The sequence below is a fragment of the Tamandua tetradactyla genome, chromosome 19 (assembly GCF_023851605.1).
Source record: "Tamandua tetradactyla isolate mTamTet1 chromosome 19, mTamTet1.pri, whole genome shotgun sequence".
Classification (NCBI taxonomy): Eukaryota; Metazoa; Chordata; class Mammalia; order Pilosa; family Myrmecophagidae; genus Tamandua; species Tamandua tetradactyla.
The window spans coordinates 72,545,992-72,561,791 of record NC_135345.1 but is presented as its reverse complement, the minus strand read 5'-3'; the positions used below and the strand labels follow the sequence as shown (position 1 = coordinate 72,561,791).

General features: G+C 37.4%; 1 protein-coding gene across 4 annotated transcripts in view; it reads right to left on the bottom strand.

The window, feature by feature from the left end:
• The window catches only part of SLC4A4 (solute carrier family 4 member 4), a 434,558-nt gene that overhangs the window by 61,389 nt on the left and 357,369 nt on the right, over positions 1-15,800 (bottom strand). The gene's annotated exons all lie outside the window — the stretch shown is intronic.

Genomic DNA, 15,800 nt, shown 5'->3' with positions numbered 1-15,800 from the left:
ATCTCTAGTGACCCTGCCAACAGCTTAAGAGCTTTACTACAGCATGATCATCTCAGTCTCCCCATGAGGTGGGTACACATGATAATGCATAATTTGATCATTCAACAAGAATTTATTTAACACCTAATACTCTGAATGGCATTAAGGATACAAAACTAAACAAACAGACATGGTCCCTGCCTTCGTGCAGCTCACAGTCAAGTCATACATAAGGAAGACGGCTCTGAAATTAATTTAGGGTTGATTCAGAGATTTTCAAGTGAGCTCGGTGTGAGTGGTCCATTTTCTGATGCTGCTAGATGAAGGAAGAGAGATCAGTAGCAGACTGGGTGGATGCACAGTTTCAGGACAGAGGGTCACCCGAAAGAGTAGTATGACTGTAGCAATCAGGTATTGAATAGACATTGAAATGAAGAGACAGAAATCACTTGGCAGTGTGGATCTGCTAAGGGCCATCGTGCTCAATGCCGGACCATTACCAGATATCAGGGCCTTGGGTACTAGCCGCCAGCAGAATGAAAGAGAGCCTTTTTGGCCTGGTGTTCCTTTCCCTCTCTGAGAGTTGGCTTCTACTAGATCTTTCTTTTTGAGAAGTATCCACAGAGGAGTAGAAGGCACAGTTACAGAATCTTTCAGGGGCAAGTTAACACCAATTAGACATAATTTATAGCACAAATAGATGGTGGAATTAAGTTCAGGAGAAAATATAGTACAGGGTTTAGGAGTAAGGTTTCTACAGTCAGATGACCTAGGTTGAAACCTCAGCTCCTTTATTTACTATTGCAAACCCTTATCTTTTCTTAACCTCAGTTATCCCATCTATTGAATAAGCCAAGAAAATGCTTAACACAATGCCTGGAACATGATAAGCCCTTTCAATATGTTAACTATTATTATTTCAAGTTCTGGGAGACTTTTTTGGCTGAAGAAACCACTGGAATAACTAAATGATCTACTTCAGGAGAACTTTGAAAGGAACCATCAATTACAAGAAACAAGAAATAAAAGCCCAGTAATAATATGGAACTGCCAGTCAGAGCTAATTTTGGTTGGAAGTATCTAGAATCCCTGGAGAAAAAGGATGCTTCTCAGGGATTTAATACTGGAACTGACTCCTATTTTTTTTAAGTTTTGTGCAAGCAGTATTAACACAGCCAGGCTGGTCTGGCAACAGAATATATATATTAGGATGGTGTTCAGGTACATAACAATCTTTCTGGTCCAGCGGGTCACAATCTCTGAAAGACCAGAGGTCATTGTGAAGGCAAAAAAAGAAAATAATATGTTTATCACTCTTCCAGTCCTTACCCAGAAAATTCAACTTGTTGACATTCAGATATCCTAGAAATTGTTCAAAAAGGGGCTGGGGTGAGGGATGTTATTAAAAAGACAGTTTTTCTCCTTTTCATTTTTAATAAACAGGAGAAGGGAAGTAGCATGTATCAAATGAATCTAATCTACAATTTCTTGGTAGGAATTCCTATAAGGTCTTTATCTCCATCCCTGCCAGGACAGACTTACTTGACCAAAACCACTACCAGGACACCTGAGAAATTCTGCTTCTTTAGTTAGGAGAGGAGGCACTGTCAGTCTTCCAGAACACCCTGTAAAAGAACAGAGCAATCTGGACATTGCCATTTGGGGCTCAAAATGCTGCTCCTGAGATGGCCCTGGATGTCATATACTCCATGACTTAGTGACAATGAGGCACATGGTTCCAAGTACCCACAAAGGAAAGTACCCTGAAAGCTCTAAATTGTTTTAAGAAATTATTTGAGATAAGACAATTTATAAAGAAAAACAATGATTTTTCTTTCATACAAACATATTATCTATATTTTGATTTGGGTCTTGGTTGCATGAATGCATGTATTTATCAAAACTCGAACTGTATGTCAACAATCTTCACATTTTGCTATGTAAACTGTACCTCAATTAAAAAAAATACTCTTCCCCCCCAAAAAAAATTCAAGGAATTCCAAATCCAACTCGGTTTTGTCTTTCAAGGTAGTCTTTTTGGGAAGCTATTCATTTACTTCACTGATGTCGCTATTGTTAATGTTCCAAATAGTTTTAAAACTCTTTCCATGTTGCTATTACCGAGCAAAGACTGATCACCCACATTAAATACCAGATATATGTCTTTAGTATTGATGGTTATGTCATCTTCGAAACCTAGTTTTTTTTCTTCTTTTAAAATGTATATATGTTTGTCACAGAACACTTAAAAAATACACAGGCAAAAAAGAAACATGTCCTAATTCTACTACCTAGAAGTAAATTTTAACATTTGACAATATATATTTCTTTTGTATATATGTATGCTCATATTTATGTGTATATGTAGAGTTTTCCACAAAATAGGTTCATCTATACATATCGTTTTATACTAAATGTTATTTTATCTGCTTGCTTTTTCTCACTTTTTTCTATTACATTTGATATTTTCCATCATTTACTATGGAAGATAGTGATTCCATAGGCGGTGTATCCTGTGTCCATTATACTGAATAGCTATCTCAAAATCTATTTCTTCAATTCCCTATTGTTTAACTTGTTTACAACTTTACACTATAATAAACAATAGTATAAAGAAATCTTTGCGCACACGTAAAATTGTTTCCTTTGAATATATTCCTGTCAGCAGAATTAAGTCGATGGGTATATAAAATTTAAGGCTTTTGATTGATACGTGTTGCCAAATTACTTTCTAGAACATTATAGTGAGATGTCAATTTTCACTCTATTCAACAGTACATGAATGACTGTAGTTGTTTTTAAAGTTAAATTCATACTCAAAGGGAAAGCAATTTGTCAACAATGAGGATACTTGAAAGAATATCAAATTGTGCAATCTTCTAAAATTATAATTTCTGGTAGTTTTTAGTAGCTCAGTGAAGCAACTGAATTACATGCTCCATTCTGTACTCTCAAATTTAGTACAGATCCTACACAAAAATATCACCATCTAAAGATGGCATTAGTACACATTTTCAAAAGTATCTCATTAAACTTTATAGAACAAATATTATACCCACAGATGGATAGTATGCACAGAACTACTGATGGATAGAGACAGACTGAACTCTGATAACAGGGCATTTAATAGTAATAGCCTGGCCAGACAGGGTAATTTTTCTAAGTTTTTCAAAAGCAACTGGCTTGGAATATATTCACTGTCAAATTTGCATCTAGAAATACTTTGACATTCTGGAAAGTACACTTAGTAGATCTGGCCTTCTTCCTACTTAATTGGTTTCTCCTCAAATCCCCCAGTCTCTTGAAATTGGAGTGTTCTATAGTTCCTATCTTTGGTCACTTTTTAATCTACATTTTCTCCATAAGTGATCTCATATATCCTTGTGACTTTAAGATATCATCTACATGCTGAAGAATAAGAAATTTATATTTCCAGGCCATGACAGGAAAACTAACTCTAGAGTCATATATTCAACTACTTGACATCTCCACTTGGATTTCTTATAGACATTTCAAATTTAACATGTGGGAAACTAAGTTCTTGATAACCATGCCTCATCTCACCCCACCTCTGCCTGGTCTTTTAATAATTTTCTCCATTTCAATTAATGGCAACTCCATTAACTACCATTGCTCAGACTAAAAACTTTAGAATCCACTTAACTGTCCTCTTTCTCCAAATGACACATCTAAAGTTCAGTAAAATACCTTCAAAACATCCAGGTTCCAACTGCTCACCACTTTCATTGCTATTACCAGTCTAAGCCACCACTTTATCAAATGTGGTTTTCTGTATTAGCTTCCTGTTTAGAGTTCCTGCTTCTACACTTAACTCCTATCAGTAGACTGTCAATGTGGCAGCCAGAATAATTCTGTTAAAATGAATAAGATCATATGACAGGCAGAATAATGACCCCCTAAAGATGTCCGTATCTTATCCTCAGAATGTGTGAATATGTGATCTTACATGACAAGGAGGAATTAAGGCTGTAGATGGAATTAGGCTGCAAGTCATCTGAACTTGGGATGGGGGGAGGTATATCCTGGATTAGCCAGGTGAGCTCAGTATAATCATAGGGACTTTTATAATGAAAGAGAAAATCAGGAGAGACTCAACTACCCATTCCTGGCTTTAAAGTTGATAGGGGCCATGAGCCAAGGAATGAGGACAGCTCCTAGATGCTGGAAAAGGCAAGGAAATACATTCTTCCCTTAGAGCTTCCAGAAGAAAAGTAGCCTTGCCAACACCTTGATTTTAGTCCCCCAAGAATGTTTTAGACTTCTAACTGCCAGAACTGGACTTCTGATATAAAATAATACATCTTTGTTATTTTCAGCCACCAAATTTATGGTAATTTGTTATAGCAGCATAGGAAACTAATATAGATCATGCCACTCTTCTACTTATAACACTCTAAAGTCATCACAGAACAAGGCCCTATATGATCTGGCTTCATCTTTTATTCCTTTCCTCATCTCTTATTAAATCTCCCCCTGAATTCCTCATCTCCTGTCATATCTGACATCCACAGATCTTACAAAATCCTCATCTGAGGGCTTTTGCACCTTCCGTTTTTCCTATTAGAATGCTCTTTCCCCAGATATCTGCATGACTCACTCCCTCATCTCTTCCAGGTCCTGACTCAAATGTTACCTTCCTGGTAAGGTAATATTTCTGACTTCTCTTTCTAAAATTCTCCATCCTCCTTCTGTGCTTTATTTTTCCAACAGCACTTATCACCCACCTGTTTTCTGTCTCATGAGACTGTCAGCACCAAGATTCAGTACATATCTGTTGGATGCACGAATGATTCTAAATTGTATAAAAGGAGTGAAAAATAAATTTGGAAGAAACCCTAGGAGATGGTATCCTTGTCAAGAGTGACATATGATATACTTATACTATAGGTATGAAAGTAGCCAGAAAGAGAAATGACAATAAACTGCAGGATTCCAGCTCTTAAATTTATGGCAAAAAAAGCTACCCTAATAATAATGGTGCTTAACATCATTAAAAATCACAGCTAGGATGATATGTTCTTTTTAAAATGTGTACTCTTATTTCCACTTCCTTCCCCTTAAATTATACAATACAGTTCAGTTACAACAGAAATCAGTCCTGGAGAGTGTTTATTGTTAAGACATTAATTTCTAAGATATTGGATCTAGTTTAAACTTCACAGTCAAGGAAATTGATTTTTCCCAGGCCAACCTCCATTCAACTCTAGATTCTCTAATTAAAGGAGGCAGGAGGGGTGCTGTTTTAACAGGCTGTGCAGGTTTTACCCTATACTAAATTAGACTTTAATTTGAACTAAGTAAAACTGTCATAGTAAAATTAAAAAATACCCCAGTCATGAGTAGATACAAGTTACTAGATACACACCCTAGTGTCTTTACACAGGACCTCTGAGTCTGACATTAAGGAGAAAAGAATTGCTTTCTCTGAGCCCTTCTTGCATTTCCGAACACGTTTATAAAAAGAAAAGTCTATGAAATTCTTTTTTTTTTTTTGCTAGTTTAGCCTTCTTTTTCATCAAACTTGGTCTCTTTCAAAAAGTTCCAAACAGTGACCTTTTCTGTAAGTCAATATTATCAATAAAGAAATATAATTAGAAACCTATATTTCCTAATTCCCTATTAGCTATTATTGGTAGTGATTAAAAGTAAAAGTGCTCAAGTTTTTATGAGTCAACCTATTTCCACAAGATTTCCTGCTTAATCCTGTGGTTTCACAGGCCTTAAACTAGCGTGGAGAAACACACCGGTATCCATCCAAACCAAAGGTCAAGTCTCTCCATGCTCAAATTTCATTATCCTAGGGATAAAGATGATCACAGTCTAAGGGAAACACATATTAAGAGAATTTGCACATAGTAAAGGCTTGCCATAAAAAAAAAAGAAAAAAGTTTGTTGTTATAATGTGTGCAGATGTGCTACAGTATATAATTCCTACCTCAGTTTATGAGAGAGGAAAAGAAAAGCTTATCTCAATTATGATTAAATATTAAAATCAATAATCTCCCCTTTTATGTCAGACAGGTTTTGAATGCTTTTATTTTTGTTTACTATTTTTTTAATTATAAAATGAAGAGTAAAAATATACTCCTGTCCTTTTCAGAATTAATTAGAAAATATCTCAATTAAAATCTAAGTTTAATTGATTAGGTTAAACCTAGTCAGAATTAAACACCAGCTTAAACATTTGAACTACCAAAGCAAAAGAAGAAATTAAGTGGATGGGAAGGGAAATTTGAAGAATCATACACTGTTCTCTTGCTTCTTGGCCAAAAACAACCTAATAAATCTATTATAAACATAGTCTTCATGAAGGATGATACTGTATTAATTATTGAGAGAGTCTTAATAATAGAGACACCAACTGTGAGAAGCTAGTTAATTTACAGAGGAAAAAAAAATATATTTTCTTCCTCTGAAGCCCCAGAGGACGTTTGGTTTCCACTTTGTGAGGACAGCAGCTGCTCCTAAATTAACTGGGGGGTAAAAGGCTGTTAGCCTGCAGAGCTGTTCTCAATGGAGTGAGCTATGATAAAGAGACAAGCATGACAGCAGGCACCCTGTGGGTTCTCAATAAATACTAATTCATGACGGCAACTCCTCTAATGATTGTGGTGCTTTGAAAATTCTAAACAACACTGTAAAAGAGCATTTATTGTATTTTTAAATATGCAAATATATGCCTTTCCCAATTGTGAAAAGGCACAAAATACCATGAGAATTTTGGAATTTGATCCCTGCTAGTAACCAATGCTTGAAAGAAATAAACATTAGTATTAGTCATAGCAACAATTAAAATACACTGTACTCTGATTCAATAATACTATAATTGGAACTCAATATAAGGAAAGTCTGATTTAGATGCTATCTAGGATTTTAATGCCATAAATTCCAGAGTAAGAGAAATGTGGGAAGTAATACAGAGAACTGGAATGAGCAATTAATCTGGTAAGGCTTAGAATCTGCCAGTGAAAGTCCATCAGAAAAAAAACATCTTTTCCAAATAAGCAACAGGGTAAGTAGGGCTCATGAAGCGGTTCAGCAGGGATACTAAAGAGATATCGGTAGACACTAACAGGACTTTTCTTCCATCCTGCTTCATTTGGGCAGTATAACAATGAATCAAATAGGTATGTGCCAGAAACAAAATGATTATATCACATGGGAAATACTATGTCCAATCCAGTCACTATATTGCAAGTTGAAACTGAAAATTCAGAACTGATCGAAAAATGGACTCAAACCAGAGGAGTGAAGAACCCATATAACATATCCCACAGAAAACGATGGTAGGCCTCAAAAATTTGTAGGGAGAACTTGTCTTCAAATACATGGAGTCTGTCAAATGGAAGGATTAAACTTGTTCTGTGTAGCTTCAGAAGGCAACAGCAGATTTTGCAGAGGCTTTGGAAAGGTAGATTTGTGTTTCTTTTAGTAATGCCTTTAAAGATACTAAGTTCCTATTTCAGGAGGCATTTTAGCAGTATCCAGAGGACTGCTTGTTAGAAACTAAGTTATGCAATGAGGTAGCATTAGTGTGCTGGTTTGAAAGTATTATGTACCCTAGAAAAGCCACGTTTTAATTCTGATTCTATTTTGTGGAGGTGGTCATTTCTTTACATCCTGATTTACTAATGTAGGTTGGGATATTTTGATTAGATTATTCCTGTGGAGATGTGACACACACAATTGTTGGTGTTAACATTTGATTAGATGGGGATGTGACTCCACCCATTCCAAGTGGGTCTTGACTAGTTTACTGGAATCCTTCAAAAGAGGGAACGTTTTGGAAGAAAGCTCAGAAATGACAATCTAAAGAAATGAAAGTAGCCTCAGAGCCGACAGAAACTTCATAGCAGAGCTGACACAGTTGTGGGTATGTGGAGAACAGAGCCATGGATGTTTGGAGATGCCTGGAGCCTAGTAGACACTGCCATGAGACGTTAAGCAAGCCAGAAACTGGAGAGAGCCAAGAAAAGCCAAGAGGTGAAAGCTAGCCCTGGAGAAGCAAAGTGAGGACCCCCCACAAGAAGAGAGGCTGAAAGCAAAAGAACCCAGGAGCAAGGGACCAGCAGATGCCAGCCACATGACTTCCCAGCTGACAGAGGTGTTCCTGACCCATCAGCTTTTCCTGATGAAGATAACCTCTTGTTGGTGCCTTAATTTGGACCCTTTCACTTTCTTAGAACTCTAAACTTGTAACGTATTAAATTTTCCTTTTTAAAAGCCATTTTAGTTCTGGTATATCATATTCCAGCAGCTTTCAAACTAACACAGTTGGCTACACGGTATGCAAATTACTAATACTGAAATTCAATGAATAAGACCCAATTTGAAAATTTCTTGACCTTTTAATAGGTCTTCTGGAATATAACTCAATGAAACCATTATAATAAAGAGTTCCAGAGCCTAAAAAGGAAGCTGGTTTTATAATTTATGCTAAGGTGCAAGAATAACAACCTTAAAAAATAGAGTAATTAGTAAATCATGTATAAATTAGACAACTTGGGAATGGTGCCACTTTATGCTAATGTATGGACTTCAAGAGGATGATTTTCTATGACTGACATGTAAGCTGAACATGCTTACGACCAACAAGGTACCATGGTCAAAATTACTTCTTCCATCCATACACTCCTTCTGTGCCATCCTTCAAAGACCTGACAAAATACACCAGGATGGGCCACAGTGGCTCAGCAGGCAGAGTTCTTGCCTGCCATGCTGGAGACCTGGGTTTGATTCCCCAGTGCCTGTCCACGCAAAAAAATAAATAAAAATATTTCACCAATCAATGATCCTAATCTTATTTGCATTAGGGCTCAATTTAAATTGGCTCTATATTTTTGTCTTCTGCCATAAGTACTTATGTAGACTTTGTTACATATTTAACATATTAAGTTGCATTTATACGTAAATAACCCTTTGTCATTCTTAAAAAAAATAGCAAATGAAAAACAATTACAGATTAAAAACCAATTTAACCTTGAAGATTACTTTCCCTGGTATAAAATACCACAAGAACTTGAAAATCTGATTTCCCTTCATTGACAGCAAAGTCATTTTCTCAATGAGTTGAAAGTGGACAGACACTTCTAAAGGAAGTAGCCAAATGCCACCCAGTAAAACTAACACTAGAATGGGACATAGAAAACATGTCTAATATTTCTTTCTCATTATTAATACACCATTTGTTTTAGTTTGACAGTTTTCCCATTCTCCAAGAAAGTTTCTGAGAGGCCAAAGAAGCCCCACTTCTGACACCATGAACCTGGGACAGGGAGATTCTCCGGATGGGATACATGGTGGACTGCGAGGTGTATATGAGGAGGGGTGGATACCCTCCTAGATAAATGGGATCCCCCTAAGAGAATATGGGGATCCCTGTAACTCCCCGGCTGGCCCTGCTTGCCCTATCACTTGTCCTATAACTGCGTCTGGACAATGCACATGGTGGCAGCCCTATGTGCCTGCTACTTTTTTTGATACCTTGTCACACACATCCAGTAACTGGGAAATGGTAAAAGCCTGATACAGAACCAAGCAAACTACCTGGTGGTTCTATCCCCCAGCTATATTCATCCCAGGCAGCACTGCTAGAGTAACTGAAAAACATGTAACCACTGGAGCCAATCACACTGCATGTGCACTCTAAGAATCAAAATTAGCTATATCTTTACTTAGTCAAGAAACCACATAACTTAGGAAGGTAGTTTTGCAAAACAGAATGGCACTAGATATTCTCACTGCAGCAAAAGGTGGCACCTGTGCTTTAACAAATATCCAGTGTTGTATATATATATACCTGATAACTCACAAAATGTTACACAAGCTTTAAATCATATGCAAAGTCACATGCAAAATACTGAACACTTATCAGATGATCCCCTTTCACGATCATTTAATTCTCTAACATGGCCATGACCACTTGCTAATAGGACTATTTTCTGTATGTGCTAGCTTGTTTGTACTTTATTGTTTACTATATTGCTATTGTGTATTATGGATGCAATGTGTGTCCTATGGTCAATGCAAACTGCTGCACAGGGGTGGACTGTGGGGACCTAAAGGCTGAGCCACTCCCTAAGTCTTTGTAAAACTTGAAGGCATGCAGCTGCTTGCATGACCTGGGTCAGTTAGTGTTTAGGCTAACCTCCTACGGAGGGAGGAATGTGCAGATGGTCAGTGTATGTAAGAGACCAGACCCTCCTCTGTATGGGATGTTGATCTATTCCCTACCTCCTTCCTATAGTCCTCATGATGTTATCATGTTTACTGCTCTCTACAAAGCAACCTATAATCCCTTCCCTGTGCATACAACCTATAATCCTTTCCCTGTGCATACAAACTATAATCCTTTCCCTGTGCATACAAACTATAATCAGTCCTACCCTTGTGACAAAGGCCCCTCTGCTGTACCCATGCTCTCATACTCCATGGAATGCTCTTGTCTTGGGTCCCTACCCTACGACTGGTCCTGTCGATACCCGCCTGAGTGCAGAGTGCTCTCACCTGAGCTCTGATTCGACCCCCTTCAGAGCAGCATGATTCCCTGATTAACTTCCTTCCTCGCTCCTGTAAGTAAATCTCTACAATAAAGTTCATATCTCAGCCTGTACCTAGTGCTTTCTTTGGTCTCTTGAATGGAAAGACCCCTGCGGAATGGTACAAAAAGAAAACAGAATGGTCTGATTCTTGTAAAGAGTTGTTTATAAACTAAACATTCAATTTTAATGGGCCAAAATGTCAACCAAGAATTATTTTTCCAATAATATAGCTAGATTTGGAATCCCAGATTTTCATATGTTTTACATGGATACAAATAAAAATGTATCACATAACTAAAATGCTTGTTATGCTTTCATTTAAATTCTTGAAATCTTACACATTTATTTTATCCATAAGGGCATTTCCATCACACAACTTACTTAGAAGAAGGACTCAAAGTGTGAAACCACAGAAAGAAAGAGCATACATAGGGCAGCAAGACCAAAACAAGACATTCTAATTTGAGTCACTAGATATCTAACTTATTCAACAAATATATGTTAATGCCTGCTATGCGACAGACCCATGAATTACCTGTCTTTATATCAGTACCATCTAGTATTGTGTCAAGCACACATTAGATTCACAATTTTTTGTTCAATATTAAATGAATACACCAATTAAAGGGTATAGAATACAGGTTTTTAAAGAAGGATGCCAAAGAACATTCTGCTCTAATGTCACCTAGATAAATTATGTGACTTTTGATATTACCTGGAATTTAGTGATTTTATTGTTTTAAATGAAAATAAGAACCAGGAAGCATTTTCTAAAGAATTTTATGGTTGCATCCATCCACGTGAGGGTTAAAACTGTCACTTTTTCTAAATGCTGATGCTGACTTGTGTGGTCTCCTACCACGGGCTGCCTGGCTCTCTGGCTCCCAGCTGGGTTGGCTGGCGGCAGCCAGGGCAGGCCTCAGGGGGAAGAGGATGAGGTCGGGGTATCCATTCCCTGAGATCTCTCCCTGTGAGGCTGCTTCAGGCTGGCTACCTTAAGAAAGGTATTCTCATGCCAGTTACACACATGAGACAGCCACAGTGACTGCGACTTTACTAAAACAATAATTTTGCCTTTTCATAGCGTTCTACAGCTTAATGATTTCTACTCATCACAATTTTGCTCTATTTTTAAGCTCCTGCTTTCATTTTGCCACCACATATGCAGTGACGGCGTCTTTGTTCCATGCTTATAATCACTTGTTGGAGAGAAAATCTGGAAGAACATTTCATGTTAATGCCCTGAGCCATCTGCCCCAGTAGATCACAGATTTTGCTGTGATGTTCCTACTGGAAATTTTGATGCTGAAAGACTTTGACTAAAGACTTGAGCCTGATGTAGCAGAACCTCTAACAGTGTGGGATAACAGACTGATGCACCCCTCTAAAAAGGATGGGAACCACATAGGAGAAGGCTGACAGACTACCCCATGTTCCACTGAACACAAGGGCTCCACGAAAGTGCCTAATATACAAATTGCATTCCTGACGGAGAGGCCAGCAAAGGTCATGGGTCTCATCTTAAGTGCTTTCTGATGGACTGCTGGTGGCTGCATGAAGGAGAGAGCTGAGAGTGGGTCAATGACGCTGGCCTTGCCAACAGTAATGAAGGCCTTAACTAAGGGAACAGCAGTGTGAATGTAAAGGAGAGAGATGACAACAGAATAATCAAAGAGATGGTGGCAAACCTAATTTGAAAAAGAAAAATCTGGGGAGCCAGATGTGATGGATATCTTTGTTTGCCACACCAGATCCATTGTCTGTTCTCCCCCGAGCCTACTCTCTGCCTTACAATGCTGGCCTGTGGGGTCGACAATGGGGAACTCCTTTGCTCTTTGGCTTTCAGTTTCGTTTTGTTTTTCTTATTCCATATTTCAAGTGCTTTTATTCTGAGCAATAGGCAGAAAAAATAATGACACAGATGTGTCTTATTCTGTATAGTTCTGCACAGGCCCTCAATCTTTGATCTGATCCACTTGTACCAGACTGAAACAGATCCTTGAATTCACTTTACCCTAGGCTGTCCTCTTGCTCTCACTGGAAACTCAGGCAATGCTGGAAACATGAACCTTCAATCTTCACTAAAGAACTACAGATTGAGATATGCTGGGATGTGGATTGAGCCCATGGTCAGAGAAAATGGATTAAATGGAAACAAAACAGGAAACCTGTACTTAAAGCCTAAAAAGGACTGCAAAGGGTGTGAGGTTGCCTGAGCCTGGCTAAATTCCTCAGCCCACGGTCAGACAGTCTCTCAAAGTGGTTCTCTATACCTGTCTCTCTCCCTCCAGGTTCCAGTAACCATTCCCTTTTCCTCATGCTTTGAACCTGGGATAATAATAACTCCACTGTTAATGATTCTGGGGTCCCACACTCTCCCCTGTGGTTTCCCTATACTCTAAACTTACCTTAATTCACAATGCCTTTATTAAATCCCTCACATTATCCTAATTTGAGTATATCGTTTGCTTCCTGCTAGAACTCTGACTGATAGACTAAATACGATTTTAAGATTTTTATTTTGGATGGTTGTGAGGAAGCTGATACCATTAGCTGAAATAGGGAACATAGGAATATGAGTAAGCTCAGTTGTGGGAAGAAAGTAAATCATATTGTGAATTTGCTGTATTTCTGACAATTGTGGCTCATCCATAGAGAGAGACTGGCAGCAGCTGCAGAAGCAGATCTGGGATAAAGATAGAGATGAAAATTACTTTCTTGAAATTTGTGAGAGCTGATCATTGCTATAAGGATAGTTTGACATAGAGAATTTATTCCATTTAGGAGATGGAGCCCAAAAATTCTCTTTAAAATTGTAGCGTATTAGTGCTTCAAAGGATGTTAACTATCAGCTAGCTGAGAGCCCCTGTTCTAGGTAATATAACTAAAGTCCATGAAGTTATCTGTCAAGGGGCAAACTGTTGGTGGCAGTACTGGCATTATAATCTATAAATCCTGGGTTTTCATGCTTTTCTCACAAAACACAGCATTTATCTCGGTTTCACTCGTTTCCACTAGTTAACGAGTATTGAGAACCTAGTCAACATCCAATTTTGTGCTAGTTGACATAAGGAGTAAAACAGAAGTATAACAGTTTTCAAGCAGTTCACAGTCTTAATTATCAACTCATATAAATGTTTAAAATTGAGTGTATGAAAGAAAAATGACTGTGTAAATTAGGGAGAAAAGGTCATTTGTACAACAAGGCACTGCTAGCAGTATTACCATTTTGAATTTTTATAGGTTTCATGTGTATTGTTGGTACAGGTTAGGAGGTAGTAACAGTTAACCTTGATTATTTTCACAACAATAAAGGATTGTCTAATTAAACTGTTTAACATATGTTTTAACTATATGATATAAAATATAAGAACCTATAAACCTAACTCTTCCTACCTATAGTGACTATCCTTCCAAATGTTAACAAATAAAAATATATTATGGCAAATGAGAACAAAATTCTCTTACTATTCATTTTTGTACATACATATGTATGTATGTACTACGTACATATGTATTATTATTTAGCTGAAAGTATGAAGTGAGTAGGGGTGTAAGGGGAGACGACAGGCTGAAAGCCACACACCTACACACTGTCCCTTAGAAATCATACACATGTTCTCCTCCCTGTTTATTTTATGATTTGGGGTATACAATTTCAAACTATTCTGAGAAGCTTTTTAATAGAACTTATATCTAAAATCCTATCACTGTTCTATTTTCACATGCTCAAGCCTTTCTTAACAGCATTTATCAATGGCTGAGAAATTACCTGCTTGGGCTCCTATAAGGAGAGAATTCCTTTAAGTCTGAAGAAGAATGATCAATTTGTGAGTTGATGCCAGAAGAAAAAAAAGTGGTAGCTACGTACACTGATAGTTAAAATGATCTCTACTCATCTTAAGGTTGAAACTAGTTTATTCTAAAAAGCTCAAATTATGACTGACAAGCGCTTCACACATTTTCCACCTACTATGCATAAATAATATCAGACTTTGGCAGTTGGAAGAGATCAAAAAGGGATAATGATTCCTGAAGTGTAAGCAAAAAAAAAAAAAAAAGGTGCTCAACACATAAACAATTACAGAAAGACCTGAAGAAAGAAGAAATGACCAAAAATAGGTATTTAGTTGAGACAACGACCTGGAATTTCACTTAAATATCATCCTTAGAGACCTTTAGCCAGGAAACTCATACCTGTGAAGAGGCAGATCAAGTATGTATATTTCCCAGTGTGTGACCTGGGTTCGCAAGCTCAAATGTCTTCAGGGACTGGCATTTAACTTGAAAGTGTAAAGCAGGCGTGTCTGACAATAGAGAGTTATGGGGCAATGACAACTGGGAAAGTACAGGTTCCACCCAAGGCCTCAGTGTTAAAGTATTTGTGTTTATGGACAGCTAAACAAAGGATGCGGATGGGCTGAATGAATTCAGCCTGTGGACTACCAGTTTGTGATGACCATTTTAAGAAGACTAAGATGAACTTTTCTGTCAGTATTTTTCACTTTACAGAAATTTTTAGTCCTTGGGTCAGTTAGATTTGGACATTTCATTATTAATCTTTCACTGCATTTTCAATTTTCTAGGAAGAACCAGAGAGTCAAAAACCTTCCTGGGTGAAAATGAATATATTAATTTTAAGTTTCATTCTTTCTAGGAACATTAAAAGAATCAAAAGAATTTCTTGTAGTCCTTCTACAAGAAGACAAAACACAAAAGGAGTTACTTCATGAAGGTCAGCTGGATAGAGCAGTTCACTGATATTGGTCAGGTATAATCAAGATTACCTAAGAAATTTGGACATTCTGAACAAAAGAACTGAACTGCAAAGCAAAAGATTTTGTTTGGTTATGCAAGTAGAAATACAAAATGCCATTAACTAAATGCTGGTCTTATCTTGCAGTCTTCTCAACGAACCCCTTTTGACTTTAAGTTCATCCAAGCATATTAATAGGAGTCAGGATGTCTGCACACCCAGCTCAATTATCTGTTTCTCCATTCCGCTGCATTCATCATCACGGGAAGGAAAATTTGGCTCAAATGACATTCATATCTTTACCTATACTTGTACAACAACACAGTTTAAGTTTACTCCCACAGCACAATCCAACTACAGAATTACTCACACATAGGGCTACAAGAAATTCCAGATACGTATGAAGAGAGTTTTTGTTTATGTACTTAAATACTATGGAATTAAGAAGTTTTGTTTGTTTGTTTGTTTGTTTACACAGGCATTTTTCTTTCAGTACAGTTAGG